The sequence below is a fragment of the Protopterus annectens genome, chromosome 3.part1, assembly GCF_019279795.1.
Source record: "Protopterus annectens isolate FY-2018-M chromosome 3.part1, PAN1.0, whole genome shotgun sequence".
NCBI classification, from domain to species: Eukaryota; Metazoa; Chordata; order Ceratodontiformes; family Protopteridae; genus Protopterus; species Protopterus annectens.
In genome coordinates this window covers 1,730,551,458-1,730,573,615 of record NC_056732.1, presented here as the reverse complement: position 1 = coordinate 1,730,573,615, position 22,158 = coordinate 1,730,551,458, and the positions used below count along the sequence as shown (strand labels likewise).

Genomic DNA, 22,158 nt, shown 5'->3' with positions numbered 1-22,158 from the left:
TCATAAATCCCAAAACATGAAAACCCAAAACGTTGAAAACTCAGAACACTGAACGTGTGCTTCATAACATTGAAAACTACAGTGCATAACACTTTCTACTACATTTCTGAGGAGGCAAGCCCCCCTCTCTCTCATGGGGCTCTTGCCCTCATAAATAATTAATACAACAAAGATGCACCACTACGTGAAAAAGTTAATTTCCAAACCTCACTGTATCACAATCACCATACACTGAGGTTAGGAAATTAACTTTTTTCCACTGTAGTGTGATCTTGGAGTTGGTATATTTAATTTACAGGGGGTGTGGGGGCACAGCCTCCCACATGGGAGGTACACGGGGGCTTGCCCCCCTGCAGAAATGTAGTAGAAAGTGTGTTTGTTAGTTAGGTGTTGTTATAGGTAGAGGGGATCTTATTTACTTGTGCAATGTAGTTTTCAAAGTTATGAAGCACACTTGCAATGTTCAGAGTTTTCAGTGTTTTGAATTTTCAATGTTTTGAATTTTCAATGTTATGAAATTCAACATTATGAATTTCAATGTTATGAAGTAGACCCCTTCAATGTCACTTTATGTTAGAGGGAGACAGTGTCCATGTAAAAGGTTTTGGAGATATTAAGTTAAAACATAAATTCAATTGTAATAGTATAGTAATACTAATAGTATAGTAATACTAATAGTATAGTAATACTAATAGTATAGTAATACTATATATAGCCATCTGTCAGTGATGCTGACATTTCTATATAGGAAAAACTATTAATGCTTTCAAAAAAATAATATATCATCATGGATACAATACAGGCGATGTAACAATGCCTTGGGGAAGCATATACTAGAAAATCCTGGACATCATTTCAGATTTTCAGCTATACATCAGATTAATAAAGGATGGGGGGGGTCCATGTGAACTGTTGTTGGAATATAGAGAACATATGTGGCAACTGAGAGTTAATCAATCACAACAACATACCTCTACACCACTTGCACTCTTAATGCCACAAAGCCCCCGGGACTTAATGATATGGTATCAACTTCCAGTTATTTAAAGTTAAAAGCAGGGTATCATATATAGTAGCCTATTATTACTAAGTACTAGGGCATAAAATGTTTCTCAACATTTTGGGTAGAGGAAAAAATAGATAAACAATAAACAACAAAAAATAAAATAAGGAATAAAAACCAACATAACTGTTTGTGAATGGGTGTCACATTTTTGACTTAACTAGTAATAGTACAATTGACATCATTAGTTTTATGTATAACAGCAAATTTGTAACTTTTAGTATAGAGCGTTTTAGAAATGCAGTGGTTAGAAATTATGTGTTGAGGGTGAACACACACATCCTCGGGAGGAGTATGTGTGGGGGGGTGGAGAGTGTGTGGGTGTGTGGGGGGGATGTAATATACACATATTTCATTTAAGTGTTCACATTCTTGAAAGTTTATGTTACATGGAGACATGTAGCAACATGGCAATATGTTTTTAAAAAGTGTGGAGTTTTTTATAATTGTAGAATTTTAAAATTTGCGGTTTGCAATTGTCATGTGAATTTGTTATGTGATTTGGGTTTTAAAAGGAAGTGATGGTACATACTTCCATATTCTGAAGAAGTGTGTGTGTATTCACTGACGAAAGCCCTCAATAAATCTTGGAGTCTGGTCAACCAGGTGTCTCCTTTGTGGCGTTTTTCTTAGTTACTTGCATTTAGCATAGGAGTGCAAACTTGCACCGCGTGTTTGTGCATATCGTCCCTATTGAAGGTTGTGGGAGTCCTCAAGAGTGTTAATGATAGCTTTAAGTTTACAGTCATCAGTAAATGCTCTTTACACAGCTTTTCCCTTGTCCAAAACTTAAGTGATATTTTTTTCCGACAGGTTCACTAGGTTAAGTGAGCTTGATCTACCCTTTAGAAACCCCAAATGCATTTGCATTAAGGGATTTTAAGCTGACATAAGGTTAATATTGAGACATTGCATTGTCTTGCAAACAAAGCTAGTAAGACATATTGCTATACAGTTGCTGGGATCAGTGCTGAAGTGACATTTATGAAAAAGCATGATCACAACATTTCTCTGTGCCTCTAACATAAAACCACTTGACAGGCCAAAGTTGAGCAGATTTAGAATTAAGTCTAAAATAGTACTTCATAATGGCTAAGAAACAATCTGGCATAATGCCTGGCCCCACAGAGTTACAATTCTTTTATGTCTGAGTTGAAATTTGTTCATAGGTGATGACAGGGGGTATATGTAATTTGTTGGGGGGAAGGCTGGCTGAGTGACAGGTGGAAGAGTGTGTAGAAAATGTATCCAGTAATTTGTTAGCTTTGTACACTGGGATTGAGTAGGTTTCACAGTTATATATCTGCTTGAAGCACTGCTGGACCTGAAAGATGGTGAACTGTGCCTGGGGATGGCGAAGCCAGAGGAAACTCTAGTGGCAGTCCATAGCGGTTGTGACGTGCAAATCGGGCATGCATCGCATTGGGAGGGTGGCCTAATGGTTAAGGTGTTTGCCTTACAAACACAAGGTGCAGGGTTCGAGTCTCACAAGGGATAATTGGCTAGGCTTAAAATGGCTCGCAAGGGCAGTTAGCTTAGTACTAATCTATGAATCTATGAATCTATGCGATCAGGGTATAGGGGTGAAAGCCTAATAAACCATCTAGTAGCTGGTTCCCTCTGAAGTATCCCTCAGGACAGCTGGTGCTCAGTGGGCAGAGTTCTATCTGGTAAAGTGAATGATTAGAGGTCTTGGGGCTGAAATGATCTCAACCTAGTCTCAAACCTCCTATAATCCTATGCTGACTATTTTTCCTAAGGTGTCTGATGTAGCTGAAGATCATTTGATTCCCAAGCTAGTGGTTGCAAGTTTCATTTCATATTTAACCTTAGTGAAGTTAATTTTATTTCTAAGTTCTTTACTTCCGTTTTGGAATATGCAGATTTCAGTTAGCTTCTGAGAGGAAGGATTTATTTTATTTCCTCTTGTTATACAGTTCATACGAGAAGTCCACCACAGGAGTTTGTTTCTAAATTTGGCATTGTAATTAAGGGAGAATGGAACCAGTGTCTTGATGCAACTGCGTTGTCTGTGTACATTTTATATATGTATGGGTCTACTTTGATTCACCGAAATTACAGTTCACCAACTCCTAGTTGGCTGACTCCACTTCACTGAAATGGCTTTAAACTGAAAGCATGGACTGTTGAAATCCTTTCCCTGTGAAAAGAACCACTTGGCCACCATGGAAAAAATCTCAATGGAATGAAACTAAACCCACTCAAGTGGGGGAGTTTGCCCCCACACCCCTTCATGTGGGGGGGCCTCACACCCTACTTAAAATATCAACTCCGAGAATGCACAACACTGGAGAAAGGGCAAAGTTCACTCTGGTGGCCAAGTGGTTTCTTTCACAGGGAAAGGATTTCGCCAGTCTGTGGTTTTAGTTTAAAGCCATTTCGGTGAAGTGGCGTCGGCCAACTACAAGTCAGTGAACTGTAATTTTGGTGCGTCAAAGTAGACCCATATTCGTTTTTATATATATATATATATATATATATATATATATATATATATATATATATATATATATATATATATATATCCTGGAGTTAGAATATATAGTTAGGGGGGTGGGGGGGACCAAAACAGTGGTGGGGGGGGGCCCCCCCCACACCCTCTGGGGGGGGGGGGGCCCCCCACACCCCCCTAACTATATATATCTCTAACTCGGGTCGTGTGGACTAGTGGGGGAAGAGGGAATATATATATATATATATATATATATATATATATATCTATATACATATATTTATATATACATATACACACACACACACACGCATACATATATATGGGTGTCATTGAGGTGGTCGAATAGAGCGATCATAGCACCTAAAAAAAAATAAATAAATAAAAAAGCCAGCACAGATGATTAAAAATTAGCTGGTCTTAAATTGCTGGCTTTGTTTCCTTGCAGGATCACAAACAGTAGGGATCAGGCAGTATGCCCTTTCCACACTGTAGAGTGATCTCAGCATTTGGGTATATAATTAGCAGGGGGTGTGGGGACTGCAGGGGGGCTTGATCCCCTGTAAAGAAAAACTTCTTCTATTTAATTAGTTTTTGTCAATCTTTTTTGCCTTCAGTTATATGAGCATACAACTAATACATATACCAATAAATAGTGTGTGTGTGTTTCTCTCTCTCTACACACACACACACACATATATATATATATATATATAAATAAATATTATATCATTAGATAAAGTGTACAAGTACACACATTACATATAGCTATATATACACTCTATACACTGTAATAGCATGGTGGTCCTTACTGTACAATGTGCCAAAATGTGATCCTACTGAAATGATGTACTTTAAATAGCACTCACACTGATGCAACAGAGGATTGTGCAAATTGTGTAATTATACAATGACTGGCCATTAATATTCAAAAATGAGCACGCTGATTGGCCAGCCCAACCAGTGTGTCCATTGTAAATCACAGAATATATCAACAGAAAAAGGCCCGGTCGCCCAAACTTTTTCCGATCGTATGTTCTAAAAGTTTTTTTTTTTTTTTTTTTTGGTAACAAAAATAAAATAAAAAAAAGACCTATAGTCTGAACTCCAGACATACCACAGGGACGGCATACAGGAAATGCAAAAAACATCAGGTACACTATTTAAAACTAAAGACACATACCTGCTGTTTTTGCATTTTTTCCATTCAGTATCTCTCTCCTACCCCTAAAGTATCAAAAACTTTTTCTTTAATTAAAAAAAAAAAAATGAAGCAACAGAGACTTTCTTTTTTCTTTGCTTCCTTTTGAAAGCACTGATGTACTGGGTATGCGTCGGAACGCAAGTCCCATATGCATGTGCAGTACATCAAAACAGTACAGCAGGATACCACTAGCCACAGAAGGACAGTACAGCACCATTATACAAAGACATTATTTAAGAAAAGTAAGCATTTTTTTTCTTAAATAATGTCATTGTATAATATCAATAACTAACCCCGTGGTTGTGGTATGTTCAAATTTACCCACAGTTGGCTTTATTTAATCACCCGGGCTTCACTCTCATGATTAAACCACACCAACCATGTGTAAATCTTCAATATACCACACCACATTGTCGGTTATTACATAAATATTATTGTTTCTTTAAGAAAGACTTCCAAACTTTTGTATTAATTGGATGGCTATGCCCGTGTTCTAATCCAGACTAATAGTCAACATCCCAGGCCTACCTAATTTCGACCCAATCCAAACCGTATTTATTTGACTTTGAATGTAATACTTATTACGTGATCTTCTGATGTTTTTGTTAATCTACCTCTATTCTTTGGAGCTTTTCTCCCCGGGCCTCTACTGAAAATGGACATGTATCCAGCTAGACTAGCCCGGTCAACAAATGTAAAATAAAAAAAATAAAATAAATAATTAGAGAAAATTACCACAGAAGTTTTTGTTAATGAGCAATTCTTTTAAAGTAATGGATAAAAGGAGGTCTACAGCCCTGTTAGAAAGTTGTCCTCTCAATGCAGGGAGAACTTGTTCATGGTTCATGGAACAACGGTTCTGCAGAATGTGATGCAATGAAGCACACGCCATTCCAGAATAATTTAAAGAAGCCCTAATATTTTCCACTAGGAATCCCAAGAGGATGCTGGTTGAAAGTACATGTTGACTGTCCTAAAACTGGTATGAGAGACTGTATTCTCTGACAGATTAAGTCCTTTATATATTTTTGCTGCTTCAACTGCATAGGCAAGACAAGTCTGCACAAGTACTTTTATTTTTTTTTGTTCACAGATTTGTAGATATTCCAAGCCTGTTCAGTCTTATGACCCCTTATGCCTTGCCTATATCCTCTCTAGCTATAACCAATTAATCCAGTAGTAAATTTGTGGATCACAAGCCAGTCATCCAGGTTATGTTTAAAGGAAGACAGTAAATTGCACTGCTTAACAAGTATGGGAAATTTACTCCAGAAGTTTAGGAGGCACTGGGTTATACATATATCTGTCCCTCTGTCATGTTTTATTTATCTGCTGGTGCAGAATTAGGTCCCTTTTGCTAGAACTTGACTTGTGGAGGTAGTGAAGGTCCTGGACTCCCACGTATTTAATGGCGTGATAAGCGAGACAGAACTCTCCCCTCAACGCTTAAAGCAGATCAAATACAGTGACAAAGGTTTCAGTCTCTCCTGGTAGCTCAGAGACTTCTAATGGCCTAATTTCCTTCTGCAAATTTCCACTCTTTTTCCTACTTTTACATTTAATCTTTCATTAAAATCAGAGTTTCATTTAATTTTCTGGATAAGATGCAAATTTGAGGAGGGCAACAGTGATTTTTCTATGGCAGGGAATAATTTCTGGCTCGGGTGATTATTCTATGGTAGGGAATAATTTCCTGCTCGGGTGATTATTCTATGGTAGGGAATAATTTTCTGCTCTTTCTGAGGTGTGGACATCATTGGCTGGAGATCTAACTGCTTTCTTATTGGTTCTTTTCCTTCTTTCTCCTCAAATTAACAGTGGCGTTTTGTACAGTGTAGCAAAAATTTGCATTCAACAGATGTAAGCAGTTTCAGATTCTGTCTCAGGAACATTAGTCAACTTAATCTTCTAATTAAAGTTGTATAAGTTACACAGTTAAGTAGCAGTACATCACTTTCCCTTTTAGTTATAGTTGTTAAATTACAGAGTTAAGTATCAGTACATCACTTCACCTTCTATTTATAGTTGTTTAAATTACAGAGTTAAGTAGCAGTACATCACTTCACCTTCTAGTTAAAGCAGTATACGTTACACAGATAAGTAACAGTACATCACTGCACATCAACAGCCGATCTCAAAGCCAGTCTAACTCAAATTATTTAATATCTACCTTGTTTTGGTGCGCGAGCCATTTTTTACCTCCATTTATTACTTTAAGTCAAATCAATGCCTTAATTAGGAGCTGAAATGCAATTATTTTTTCTTATTTGACCTTCAAACTGACCTTATAAAGTACAGTTGTGTACACTTTCCATAAATGTAGATGTTCAAGTGTATTCACTGTTGCAGTCATTTTATTTGGGTTATCTGCTTGCAGGTTGCCCTCAGTCAGCCTGATTAACAAAGTCTTGGGTCCTGCGTCAGTTGCTGTCCCTTCTTCCATGATGTCAGGTCGTCAGGGTTATAAAACATGCAGCCGATGCCATTACATCAGTTTTTCTTGCCCCAGATGTCAGGTGCCCCCCTAGTGGGAAGCAATTAAACATAAAAGCACAAAGATATACCTCCAACAAAAAAGCAAATACACCAAAAAGGCTTTTAAGCATAGTAAAGGAAAGTAGAGGTATAGCCAAAAGAAGTTAAGGGGCTGGAGGGAGGGTAACCAGGACTGCAACAGTGAATACACTCGAACATCTACATTTATGGTAAGTGTACACAACGGTACTATTTTCTTCGTGTTTCACTGTTGCAGTCATTACATATGGGTAGATTCCCAAAGCTATGGTTGGGAGGAGGAGTTTAGATAGCATTAGGGCCAGCTATAAGACCCTGCAAGACTGCAGTGGCAACGCCAGCTCTGGATTTAGAGAAAATTGGCAAATGATAATGCTTGGTGAAAGTATGTACAGAACTCTAGGTAGCAGCTTCTAGGATGCCCTAGTAGGGACGCCTCTGAGAAAGGCTGTAGAGGTAGATGCAGCCCTGGTGGAGTGAGGTCTGATCCCCTGGGGGATAGGTTTTCCATGGTGCTTATAGCAGAAATGAATGCAATGGCTTATCCATTTAGAAATGGTTTGCTTTGAAATAGCATTCCCCTCTGCCCTTGCAGCAAATGATACCAATAGTTGTTCAGATTTCCATTGAGGTTTGGTCCTGTCCAAGTAGAATCTAAGTTGTCTGTGCACATCTAAGGAATGCAGTATCCATTCCCCTTTACTCTGTGTGATGAGAAAAGAAGGTTGGCAAAATGAATGGACTGAATAAGAGCCACCACACCACCCAACCCTGATGGATGATGTGGATTGGTTGGACATCCTGTCCGCATGAAATGAAAGATGATGAAAGACTGCACTAACATAAGAACCTGTAATTCAGATACCCTTCTAGCTGAAAAAAAAAAAAAAAAAAGTTTTTGAAAGAAAAAAGAAAGTCTGCAGTAGCAGCTGGCTCGAATGGAGGTAGAGTGAGTTTCTCCAAGACAAAGTTAAAGTCCCAGGCTGGGGTTGGAGATCTCCTGGGTGGTTTCAAATTTTTGGCCCCTCTGAGGAACTGCCTGAGCAGTGGATGAGAGAAGAGGGGAGGTTCTGTGTTATAATGAGCTGAAATGGCTGAGGCATGGATTTTAATGGAGGAAAAAGACAAGCCCTTGTGAAGCATCTCAGTTAAGTATTGTAAAATCTGAGGTAAATTGGGCACTGCTGTGCTCATCCCTTGAGATTTGTTCCAGGCACAGAATCTTTTCCATTTTTCAGCATAAGATTTTCTACTACTAGGCCTCCTTGCCTCTAAGATGATATCCATCACAGATTTGCTGCGGGATGGTAAAGGAGAGATTAAGTAATTAGCCAGGCTGCAAGGTTCGGTGTTGGAAGCTGAGGGTGCAGAATTTGGTTCTCCTGCTGAGACAGCAGGGAAGGTGTCTGAGGCAGGTGCCATGGAGATAACAGTGACACACTGCGCAGGAGGGGGTACCAGTGTTGGCGTGGCCAGTCTCGAGCAATCAAAATCATCCTTGGTTTGTCCTGTTTGACTTTTAGTAGTACTTTGGAGAGCAGAGGCAGAGGGGAGAAGGCATAGACTGATAGGTTTTTCCAGCTGAAGGACAGAGAATCCACTTTCCAGGCTTGTTTGTGGGGAGTCCTTGTGCAAAATTTGTCCAATTGGTAGTTCTGGGGAGAGGCAAACAGGTCTATATCTGGGCTCCCCCATTTGCTTGTCAACATGATGAAAATCCTTGGTTCCAGTTTCCACTCGTGTGGGTCCATGAGGTTTCTGCTTAGTCCTTCTGCCAGTGTATTTAATTTTCCTGGCAGGAATTGACCTTGTAGGTGCACTTGGTAGCTCAAGGCTGTGTTCCACAATGACATGGCTAGTCTGCAGAGGGGCTAAGAATGTGTACCCCCATGCTTGCTTATGTACCACATAACAGTGGTGTCGTCCGTCTTTACCATTAGTTGTCCTGGAAGAATGTGGTCCTTGAAGGCTGTCAGAGCATTCTGTACAGCTAACATTTCTTTTTGATTGATATGCAGGTGCATTTGACCTGGGTTCCATTTGCCCTGAATGCACATCCCTGCCAGGTGAGCCCCCCATGCATAGTCTTATGCATCTGTTGTTAGGGTTTGGGCGGCAGGGGGTGGTGTGAAAGATAGTCCCTTGTTTTGGTCACAGGCCTCTGCCCACCAAAGGAACTCTAGGTGTAGGCAAGGTATGATAGGAATCATTGTGTCTAGGTTTTGAGAATGTTGACACCATAGGCTTTTAGATACCACTGTAGTTTCCTCAATATGCAGTCTTGCATACGGAATTAGAAGAATGCAGGAGGCTATGAACCCCAAGGCTTGCAGTATTTGTCTTGCAGATAGCAGGGTTTTTGGGGCCACTAGTTTGAAATAGGTTGTCAAATTAATCTGCTTTTCTGGCGTGAGGTAAGCCATCTGGGGAGTTGTATTCAAGCTTGCTCCTAGGAATATAATTTGTTAAAAGGGTACCAGTTGTGATTTCTTTTCATTTATAGTGTACCCCAGACAAGTTAGAACCCTTTTTACAAAGGCCAGATGATTCAAAAGTATGTCCTGGCTTTCTGCCTGAATTAGACAAACATCCAGGTATGGGTATATTTGAATATTTCTTTGCCTGCAGAATGCAATAACTGGAACTAGGCACTTTGTGAATACCCTGGGTGCAGTAGATAAGCCACAGGGCAGTGCAGAGAACTGATAGTGTGTGTAGCCTGCTTTGAAGCGTAGGTATCTTCTGCAAGATTCCCTGATTGGAATGTGCAGGTATGCTTCTTTTAAATCTAGTGTTGCCAACCAGGCATCTTTGCCTAGCATAGGAAGTAATTGGTGAAGAGTCAGCATCTTGAATTTTGGAATCTCCAAAAAGGTGTTTAGAGTAGACAGGTCCAGGATAGGACACCATGAATTGTCTTTTCTGGGTACCAGGAAAAGTCTTGAGTAGAAACCTTGTCCCTTTTCCTCTTCTGGTACCAGCTGAATAGCCCCCATGCTTAAGAGAGAAAGTACTTGGTTTTGGGCCTCTGCCCACTGACTTGGGGGTAGGTCCAGCCACCCACTTGGTGTTGGCAACATGTGGAAGTGAAATCTGTATCCCTGGGACACTATATTTAAAACCCATTTGTCCTGGGTAATGAGTTCCCAATTCTTTGCATGAAGAGCAATCTTACCCCCCAAAGGGACAGTCAGTTGATAAGTGCTTGGAAATTTTAAAAGGAAGTCATTGAGATGGTTTACCATAGGGGGGAGTCTTATTATTCTCAGACTTGGAAGTGGAGGCCCCCCACTGCTTAGTTCTGTGAGTCCCCAGGGACTGAAACCTGGGGTTTTTGCTGTGTCTGGGTTTGGCTTGAGAAGACCTGGAAGGGGCTGGTAAGGACCAATTCTTAGAGGGCCAGTGCCTACTAAATCTAGAAGGCTGAACTTGTAAAAAATCTTTAACAGTTTACATAGATTTAGCTTTATCTTCCATCTTTTTAAGAACTTCCTCAGCCTTGTTGCCAAACAGGCGGTCCTGATTTAAAGGAGCATCCAACAATTTAGCTTTAACATGATCAGGCAAAGATTGCTCCTTAAGCCAAGCATGCCTTCTGAACAAAGACCCAGTAACAGCAGCTGCAAGAGGCCTCTAATGAATGAAAACCACATTGCAAAGTATGTTTTCCAACTTGTTCGTCAGAATGCATTAAATTCTGTAATTATTTATTTTCCACAGTCAGGAATCAACATCATTCTCTGTTTAAGCAGTCCGATAACATGTTGCTGATATTTTAACATATGAAATTAACAGTTTAAACCCCTAATGGCCAAGATTGCAGAAGTGTAAAACCTTCTTAACACATCTATCCAGCGCCCTGGAGTCTCTATCAGAAGGGGTAGGATTTTTAGCAGTAGAAGCCTTAATGCCCTTGGGCCCCTGTGAAATAGTCTCTGGATCTGCAATAGGATTTTTGAAAAGACTTGTGGGACTCAGGGACCCTGTAGTATCTGTCAGGTTTTCTGGGAGCAGGAGGCAGGGAATCAGGGGAAAAACTAGATTCCGAGAAAGCATCATCAACAATGTCTAGTACAGGAGGAATAGCTTAAAGGCCTATGCTGAGGTAGGAGAAGGAAATCCCTAAGCCTCTTTTTTTGAATCAGAAAAATCCTGGCTTTCCCAGTGGAAATGCTCCCTTAGAGAATGCAATGTTTCCCTAAAAGAAAAATCCTCAGGACGGGAAGCAGAGGGAATACAGTCCTCTGCATCAGAATCCTCATAAGTAGGTAAGAACAAATCCAGGTCATCAGAAGAGTCAGAAAAAACAGAATCCTGATTAGAAGATTCATGATAAACCTCAGTCCTAGGCCTCTTGGGGGGGGTTGGCTACCCCTGATTAGAGTTATTAGATCTTCAGCCATTCTTATAATTGTTTTTTTAGGCATAGAGGACTGAGCATGTGGCCTGGGCATCAGTTTTTTAGACATGGATCGAGATTTAGGCCTAAGTAATGAAGGAGGCGTTGATTTAATATGCAAGTCAGTAGGCCAAGCCGGTGCCTGCACAGCGGCTTTGGACCATCCAAAGGAGAGACATCCGCGGGTTCCATAGTTGAAGCATCTCGCGGCATACCGGACTCCGAATGGGTCTCAGTAGAGACCTGTGAATCAGAAGTAGCGGGTATCAGGGGCTGCGAAAGAGCCTCACTGAGTGCCAGCAAACTGGCGACTCGCTTAGGAGAAGCATCGTCGGCAGTTCTGGACCTCGGCGGCCTTTCTCTGTCTTTATCTTTGCATTTTTTTCAGAATCCTGGTAGTCGGATGGCTAACCGACAACATTTCTGGATAATTAAACTGAGAATCGAAATATTTAGTGGCAAAAACATACAGACGACGGATAGTGTGCTGATTAAATAAAGCACAAATCCGACAGTAAGGTACATCATGGTCAGGGCCTAGGCAAGGAATACAGTACGAATGAAAATCTTTATGAGGTATTTGCTTTCCACAAGTAATGCAATTTATTAACTTTTATTGACATCGGTAAGGAGCAAGAAAAAGTTTCCCCAATGGGGTACTTGGCTTTAGTTGAAGACTTTGGTTCTGAAACTCGAAAATGAAAATTTCAGGAGTCAGTCGACTGGCACTTGCGAACTGCTTCTGCTTCGGGCACCGCACGGCAAGAAAGACTGATGTAATGGTGTCGGCTGCATGTTTTATACCCCTGACGTCATGGAAGAAGGGACAGCAACCGACACAGGACCCAAGACTTTGTTAATCAGGCCGACTGAGGGCAACCTGCAAGCAGATTACCCAAATGTTAATGACTGCAACAGTGAAACACGAAGAACATCTAGGATAGACTAAATTACTGACTGCATACAGCTAATTTATTGTTCAGATATTATTTATGTATCCTATTTTTCTTGAACTAATTCTTTAACCCAGGAACCGTGTGTTCTCTCTTTCTTCCCTGACACACCTCACACCTTTGGTCAGAATGGAAGGTCTGCCAGCTAGTCTGCTCTCTGTTGCCAGCCTCATAGTATTCTGTATACTTAAGGAATGTACAAATTGCCTGATGCTCACAGATAATGACCTTTTTCTTAACTCATCAGTGTCTATTTGTCAGACAAGCAAGTTTTCTTCTTCTCATTTTGGCTGCTTCTGCTAGAAGTCACCACAGTGGATCACTGTTCTGCAGAACAAGTGGCAGTAGGGTTTTATGGTGTTCAGTTGCTAGCCCGGCACCTAACCTTCCTCAGAACACACACCACAGATGCACACACACACACACACACACACACACACACACATGCAAACAGACGCACACAGACACACAGGGCCAATTTAGAGTGTCCGACCCACCACCAGCATGTTTTGGGAATGTGGGGGGGGGACCAGTGCACCCAGAAAAAAACCCACGCAAACAAGGGAAAACATGCACACTCTACACAGAAGGCACCCCAGCCAGGAATTGAAATGGAGAACCTCTTGCTGTGAGGTGACAACACCAACTGCAACACGACTGTGCCACGCTTGTTAGAGATGCAAGTACTTAGGAAAATTTGAGGCTCAATTTCACAAACAAACCCACCCTGTGAGCATCACTCAACTACACCACACTCTGCATACACCCACACTAAATTATCACACAATGAGGCACTAAACATCATTTCCCAGGCTGCAACAGACTAGTTGGTGCAAGACCCAGTGTAAAATAAGCACTGTAACACACCAGGAAACAGCACATCCTAGATCAATTACACCAAAGGAATATTCAAACAAATGTAGAAATTTATTACTGAGAGGTGATTGCATAGTTAGGCACAGGGCTCTACACTCATAAGGCTAGAATAAATGTGTGACAGTGGAATCCTTCCTTCACAAAAATGATGCCAAGGTATAAAGAAAACATGATTGGCTTTAAACAAGTGAGTAAAAGACCTGGTGTCATTCTATCGGGATACAATATGTGTCAGCATGGGATGAGATCCCTGACAACCATACTTGCTTTGCTAAGGACATTTTGCAACTTTGATTCCAAGGCTTCTGCATACTGGCAAAAGATTTTGCAGCCCCCCATTGTTCCATTTTTAGACAAGGTCCAGGTGACAGACCTCCCAACCAAACTTCCAAAACAAATCAACCACTGGACCATACCAAGGTGGTTCTACTTAATGCTAAAAGTTTAAGCAACAAACTGGTGGACATTGAGGCCACCCTTCATTTGGAGCACAGCCATGTATGTTTTACAGAAACCTGGTTTAAATGCTCAGTACACTATATTACCTAGGTTTTGTGTGTACCACTCATTCAGATCTGCTGGAAACTATGGTCACATATCCATATTTGTTACAGGCCACATCAGTCCCTCAAATGGAGCTTATAGAGAATCAATCACACTAAATAAGATCAGCTATCAGATCACAGCATCTACAGAACCCCTTTCATGTCCCCAAAAATATCACACAACATTTATAAATATTTACTTATTGTTCATTGCATTCATTTACTGGAAACGTTTAACAGAATACAAAGACTACTGGAAAGGTGATATTGGTTTGTAACTGAAAAGATCAGGGGCCTAAAAGATCTGAAATACAAAGAAAGAATGTAGGATTTATCCTATACTTAATTTCATATGGAATCTTTAGGGGAGACCTGTGACTTGGTTATAAGGTATTTGTAGTCCAAGAACTCATAAATTCATCCCCTGGTGTGACTGGCTTGGTCTTCCTTGAAAGGAGAAGCAAGGCCTAAAGATAAGTACTGGCAAGGAGAAAATGATCTCACAACTCAGTTGCCTTGTAACAAAGATCCTGTGATCTCATTTAGTGAGAGACATTTGGAAGGAGGTGTTGCTCTTGATAAATGGTCTGATGAATGCCGAGTACAAGGAACTGATTACCTCTTTTGACCTTGATGATATTCCTTTAGTAATTAGCTGTGATAAATAAAAACATTTCCTGACAACTGTTGTCATGTGATGGTTGAAAGAGAGGAAATTATCAAATCAACCTCATAGGATTCTGACTACATTTTTGCTTTGTAGTGGTGCATTGTCTATACAGACTGATGATGGGAAGGGTTGTCTACCAAAAGTTATAATACTACACCTTGTAATTTTATTTTGAGCCCATTTTTAGTAAACAGTTTACTAGGGAGAATTCAGTACCCCTCTACTTCCAGCAGTACTGTTCACCTTTAGCTTTCAGCACCATACAATACTCTATAGTGTTCATTTACTGACCCCAAACCCTTCAGGGGGTCTCGTATGTTCTTTTCTAACAAGCTGTCATTCTCCTGCTGCTCACCCCTCCCCCACCTTTCAGCAGTACTGTTCACCTTTAGCTTTCAGCACCATACAATACTGTATAGTGTTCATTTACTGACCCCCAACCCTTCAGAGTGTCTCAGATGTTCGTTTTTTTAATCAAGATGTCATTCTCCTGCTGCTCACCCCTCCCCCACCTTCCAGCACTGATTCAACAGTATGATTAGCAAATTCTTCCCCACCCTGATTTAAAAGGCTTCATAAGATAGGTCATAAAACTGCAAACAGGATCCTTATGTGAAAGTTGGACTTAGTTATTTCACAAATTGCATTGTTTTTTGGCCACTGTAATGAATCAAGTTGGGATGCTTTCATGTTTTTGGAGGTCTAATATGGCCATCTCTAACAGGCACACATCATATTATTCCTTATTCAAACTATTAGTTCATAGGTTGATAACAAGCTATTGGCCTGGAGGTCCTTATAAGCCTAGCCAAGAATTTTTCCCACTTAACTATGGGAGGGAAAAAAATTAAAAACTCAAGGTTATCCTGTACTTACTGCTGATACTGGTATCAGGAAGCTGCATTTCATGCACTGCTATGTCTCCTTCATTGGCAGAAGATAGAATTGTTTCATCATTCTTAATGTATACCCAAAGATTCTCCACTGGGATGTGACACCCTGCAAATAAGATCAGCAGAAATTGCACAGTTAGAAAACATGCCTTCTGGAAGCCTGCATTATGTTTACAGTTACTTTTTTATACAGAGTTGATGGACAATGTTAAATATTACATCCTTTCATGAAGAACCATGTACTGGTGATATATGTAGTCAAATAGCTACTTTTCATGTTCTTACAAGTACATAACCACCATAATCCATTTACCAAAATATTGCTACATTTAATTTCTGCATCAACTTCCTTCTCATTACTGACATTCAGAGATATTTGGCACTGACAGCATACACAGTTTATGTATCTTATCTCATCTCATGATATGGGAAAATGAAAGAAATATAATAGCTAGTTCATAGTCAACACTCACAGTAAATTGTAATTTGAGATCAAAGTCTCCATCAACCATTACACTTTAGACCATGGATTGAATTCATTACTCTTTAGAAGTGACTTCTGTTTTCTCACACCAGTCTCTTAATGTATTACTTGTCTCAGAAAATTAAATTCACCAAATTGAGAATTAAAGGTTCTTTTCCAATTTCTTGTGTTAAAATTTTTTGCAATGGCTAGAAAAGTCCATAAGATGAATTACTGGCCTGTTTTCAAGTTCACAGACTCAGGATAATTAAATAGAATCAAATTATTGGAAGCAGAAAATATATCTCACCACTAGTCTAGTCCGGTTTTCAGGCTTTGCTGAATCCGGGACTGTGGTTAAGGTTCCTGTGTTGCCCATATCATACTTGAATAGTTAGGTGGCTTCCTTGTTCACTGTGAGAGAGGGAACTCTGAGCAGCCTATTTGTCCCTGTACGAGTGGTCCCAGCCCAGCAACTTGTAGCTCATTGGCCATATTGGGCTAATTTCTATCCTTTTGTTCTCCCTGGTATAAAAATCGCTTAGCGCATTTTTTGCGCTTGTATACAGCTCAGCAAAGCTCCTCGTGGTGCCCTGCAGAGTCCTACAAGCGGCCGAGAGACAAAGAGAGACTTTGGAAGTGTTTAAGTATTGATTCTTTCTTGTTGTATCCCTGAAACGCTAATTCCGCCGAAAACGTGGTTATTCGGTGCTTCTGTGGAACCCTACTGATATCTGCATTGCTTACTGTACTTAAAATTCATTGTTGCACTTTAAAAATTTACTGTTTGTTGTTTTTGCTTGTACATCTGTAACATAGTTGTAGGCTACACACTCAAGTGTGCTAGCCTCCTCTGTGCATTTAGAGTTATTTAAGTTGCTGCATTTCTGTTATCTGTGAAAAAAGAAAAAATACAAAAATATAATCTCCCTGCTTTCCCGCCTTTCTGTACTAGTCTAGTCTGGTTTTCAGGCTTTGCTGAATCCAGGACTGTGGTTAAGGTTCCTGTGTTGCCCATATCATACTTGAATAGTTAGGGGCTTCCTTGTTCACTATGAGAGAGAGAACTCGGAGCGGCCTATCTGTCCCTGTACGAGTGGTCCCAGCCCAGCAACTTGTAGCTCGTTGGCCATATTGGGCTAATTTCTATCCTTTTGTTCTCCCTGGTATAAAAATCGCTTAGCGTGGCTTTGCGCATTGGGCAGCGCTGGTAAATTGGGTTTAAACTATTCCTGGCTCCACAAAGTCTACTCTTCACTTTTTCCATTGGAACTGCTCTAACTCTCAAATTAAACACTCTATTCTAAATCTAAAACCCTGCACTTGCTCATATAAGCAATTTCTATAAGTTAAGCACTAATAATCTAAATAAGCACTACATCCTCATATACTCCCCTTGAGTACTTTATCCCCTATCGGTCCTTTCTGATTCAGTTGCAAAGGAGTTCCCTATACTATTCTAGCATGTCCAAAGGTCAGTTACTGGTTTCTTCTCCAGTCCAGCTGGTGAATCTGGGAATCTTGAGGCAATGTTACAACTGCCTCATGTACACAGACAACCCTCTCCTCCTCCCAACAAGTACAAATATATGTGAGAGATGCAACCATATAGCCAAACTGGAGGCTGAGCTCTCTCGACTCAGTCCTAGCGTAACCAGTCAGGAGGGAAGGTAACCACACACACCACAAATCCAGTCTCACATAGTCCTACCACAACTGCAGACCAAACACATAAACACACAAAAACATACTTGGAGGCTCTAAATAAAAATCTGCCAAAACAGCAGAGACCTCCAAAACAGACACCCAAGCGACCGCTACCCCAAAACAAAACACAGGCAACACATAGCTCACAAAGTCAGTGTGCCAAACAGCCACAGCCCTTAAAGCTCAACAACATTACCTGATACACTTGTAATAGGTGACTCTATAGTCAGACACACTGATGTCCTGCTCACCAGGCTGAACAAAGAAAAGGTCACAGTGAGCTGCCTGTCGGGCGCTAGAATCCGCCACATAACACAAGCACTCAGGTCACTCCAAAGCAAGTACAAATATGACTCAGTCATTGTCCATGCTGGTGTGAATGACCCGAGACGTACCTCCCTGGACTACATAAAAAGAGACATAGAGGAGCTCTCTAATCATGTAGCCCAGGTCGGTGTGACCCTGACCTTGAACAGCATCTTACCCTCACCAAAAATGATGCCTCAGTATAAAGACAAAATGATCAATTTCAACAATTGGCTTAAGTATTGGTGTCATTCAAAGGGGATCCAGTATCTATCTGCCTGGGATGACATGCTTGACAAGCCACATTGCTTTGCAAGGGACAGCTTGCACCTGTCACCCCTGGGCTTTCGGATATTGGCAAAGGCTCTTGCCACCCCCATAGTGCCTTTCTTAGGCAAGGCTCAAAAGACAAACCCACCTCCTTAGACAACACAAGTAGAAAGAAACTAAGGGTAATGCTGCTCAACGCCAGAGGTCTAAAGCTCAAGATGCACGCTCTCGAAGCCCTCCTCAGTATGGAGAACATCGATGTCTTTGCAGTGACAGAAACCTGGTTCAAGGCTCCCAAGAGCACCCCAGCACTACCGGGTTATACCTCATATCATGCTTTTCGGCCCCAAAACTCACACCGAACCACAAAAGGAGGGGGGGGGTTCCATATTCATCAAGGACACCCACACCTCCAGGTTAGTGGCATTGCACGAATCATCGGAGACCATCCATGTGCAACTAACAGTGGGCAAAACTGCCTTTCAGTTTGTAGCATGCTACAGACCACCCTCTCAAACTCAGGAACCCCACTCGGCCTTCCTGAAGACACTGGAGAATATGAAGGTCTCTCCAAACACCATCATATTGGGGAACTTCAACTATCCAAACATAGACTGGGAGCATTACTCAAGCCCCAACACCCTAGCCCAGAGGTTCCTAGAATTCATAAACTCAAATGCTATGGAACAATTGGTCACCACTCCCACAAGAGGGGAAAACATACTAGATCTGATCATCACCAACATGGAAACACAATGTTCCATACCAGAAGTATACCCCTCATTGGTAAGATCGGACCATAATTTAATCTCACTAGAAATCCACAGCCTGCCCCCACCCCCAGCACAAAAGACCACAGTGAAGAACTTCTCAAAAGCTAACTTCACACTTCTTAAAACCAAAGTGGAATCCTTCAAGGCCCCCAGGCCAGTGGAAACCACAGCCCTATCTGCTGAATCCTTTATAAACGCATACTATGGACACCTTCAGGAATGCATGGATCATGCAATCCCAAATAAAACCAAGACCCATTCCCCCAAAGGCAGGAGTCCTGTCTGGTGGACCCCAGCCATAAATAAGCTACACAACAGAAGGAGGAAGCTACTACATGTTAGGGAAAAATCCATAAAAGGGAAGGCATCTCTGATCAGTACTAGCAAAAAACTACGATCACTCATAAAAACATCCAAGGCCACTTTTGAGAGAAAAATTGCACAAGCGACAAAAGATAATCATAAGGCTTTCTTTAGTTATGTTAGAAACCTGTGTGGCAACTCCCAGATATGCTCAGAGTTAGTCCATAATAACAAAAAATACACTGAACCCTCAGACATTGCCAACATCCTGGCAGACAGGTTCAGTGCAAACCCCCCCCCCCCCCAAAAGGACAAATATCTATCCCAGCAGAGTGTTGCCTCCCTGACGTCTCAGATGCTCAGGTGAGAGCCGCCCTCTCCAAAGCAGAAAACACAGCATCAATGGGACCGGACGGTGTCCCGGGAACTCCAAGAAGAGCTATACCCTCACATAAAGCTGCTATTCAATCTTAGCCTTACTACAGGATATGTACCCAAAGAATGACGTACAGCAACAGTAGTCCCACTCCACAAAGGAGGCGCCTCTACGGACCCTGGAAACTACCGCCCCATAAGCCTGACTAGCCTGGTCTGCAAAGCTATGGAGAGGATCATTATGGAGCTCATAAACAAAGACATTGGGGACCTACAGACACTGGATCCTACCCAATTCGGCTTTGTCAAGGGCAGATCCTGCCCTCCTGAACCTGGTAGATTTCTTTGAAACAGTTACCAAGGCCATTGATGAGAGTAAGGTGGTCCACACAGCCTACCTAGACCTCGCAAAAGCCTTTGACACAATACCCCACTCGGGCATCGTAGACAAACTCTCCAGCCTAAATATAAACCCCTATGTTGTAAGATGGGTTGCAAACTGGCTCAAGGACAGAACCCACATGGTCAGAATTGCTGGAGCCATGTCAGACTCTAAACCAGTTACAAGTGGCGTCCCACAGGGCTCAGTCCTGGGACCTCTCTTATTCGGAATATATTTTTCTGAGGTACAGGCTAACATGGGAGGACTGTGGCTGACCAAGTTCACAGATGACTGCAAACTGGGTGCCATAACTGACTCTCCAGCTGACACAAGCATCCTCCAAAAGGGTCTCATAGAGACGGATAACTGGTGCCAGAGCCATGGCCTTAAACTAAACGCCAAAAAGTGTATAGTTATACCCTCTGGCAAAAACAAAGTGCCCACAAACTACCACATAGGAGGTAATCTATTAAATACAGAAGAAGTAATTAGGGACCTGGGGACCCAAGTTGATAGTAACCTCTCCTTTCACAACTACATTGCCAAAGTGGTTAGGAAGACCTTCTATATAGCCCACCTTATCATGAAAGGATTCACATCTAGATCAAGGGAGGTCATTGTGCCCCTTTACTCATCCCTCATCAGGCCCATAATTGAGTACAATGACCCATTCGGGATGTACCTTACCTGACACCTGCAGCAACTAGAAAGACCCCAAAAGTACCTCACTCAAACAGATGCCAAGGGACTCAAACAGACGCCATATGCTGCTCGGCTAAAGAAACTCCAGCTCTACTCAGTTGCATACCGCCTACTCAGAGGTGATCTATGCCTGACATACAAAGCCATGTCCAACCCTGAATTAATGGACATGCTCCACCTCAGAAAATCCAAATCCCTTAGAGCTACGTGATCGAGTGACTTGAACCTCAGCACAGAAATAAATAGGACATGCTGGAGAGACAGATTCATAACCCAGAGGCTCCCTTCACTCTGGAATAGAATCCCAGTCCATGTTAGGCAGAGCCCCTCACTGACTCTCTTCAAGAAAAATCTTGACGAGTGGATGGGAGATCGTAGGTTTACCCCGGGGATCACTTCTGTGTCACTACTAGACATAGGCACAGTAAAGACAACCTTAAAAAGGGCACAGTAAACTCATTCCAAGGGGTGGCGAAAGCCAAACACACTGGCTAGGCTTGTAAGTGCCCTAGGGTAGATAGCCTAGTATGAACCTATGAACCTAAGCCTTAAAAGATAAAATTCTGAAGAATTCATTCAATAATGCACAGTCATAGATAATGTATTTTCAGTCATCTTTGGTTTATATTTTACATCAACATACTAATTTATTGCTGGCAGACATTTTTGCAATCTTGTCAGGAGTATAAAAAGCCCTATGTAGAAATTTCCAGGTAAAAACCCATGATATAATAAGACCTTTAGAAGTCCATGAGGTACATTTTGTCCTCCCTTTTTTCATGTTTTATTGTTAAACTACTTCTCTGGCTCAGCAGTTACCCTCTTCAGCAGACAGTTGCTGCTTGGACAAAGGAGAAAATACACAATCCTGATAAACAGAAATGGATAGGTATAAAACTCTAATAGAAACTAGAATCATCTAGATTTGCCTGAAATGGAAAGAAGAATCTGAATGTTAACAAAAACCCATTAATGAGTATTACCGGAAAATTCCAGTTAAGTGAACAACTGTAACCAGCATAGAAGCATATGGGAAGAACCCTTAGTGCTGGACATGGAACCTTATTAAAACATTCCAGTCATTAAAGTAAAGGAGGATGCCCATGTGGGCAGAGGGAGAAACAGAGATGGGAATGAAGCTGGAGATGAAAACAGAGATGGAGACTGCGGTAGCAACAGAGACACACACACACACACACACACACACACACACACACACACACACACACACACACACACACACACACACAGAGAGAGAGAGAGAGAGAGAGACTTCTAGTGGCAAAC

The 22,158-nt window shown here is 41.4% G+C and overlaps 1 protein-coding gene across 1 annotated transcript in view; it reads right to left on the bottom strand.

The window, feature by feature from the left end:
• LOC122798645 (histone-lysine N-methyltransferase PRDM9-like) overlaps window positions 1–22,158 on the bottom strand; it is a 264,008-nt gene that overhangs the window by 63,179 nt on the left and 178,671 nt on the right. Inside the window, 1 exon segment of the mRNA XM_044067731.1 lies at window positions 15,574–15,696. The gene's annotated coding sequence lies outside the window, so the exon portion shown is untranslated.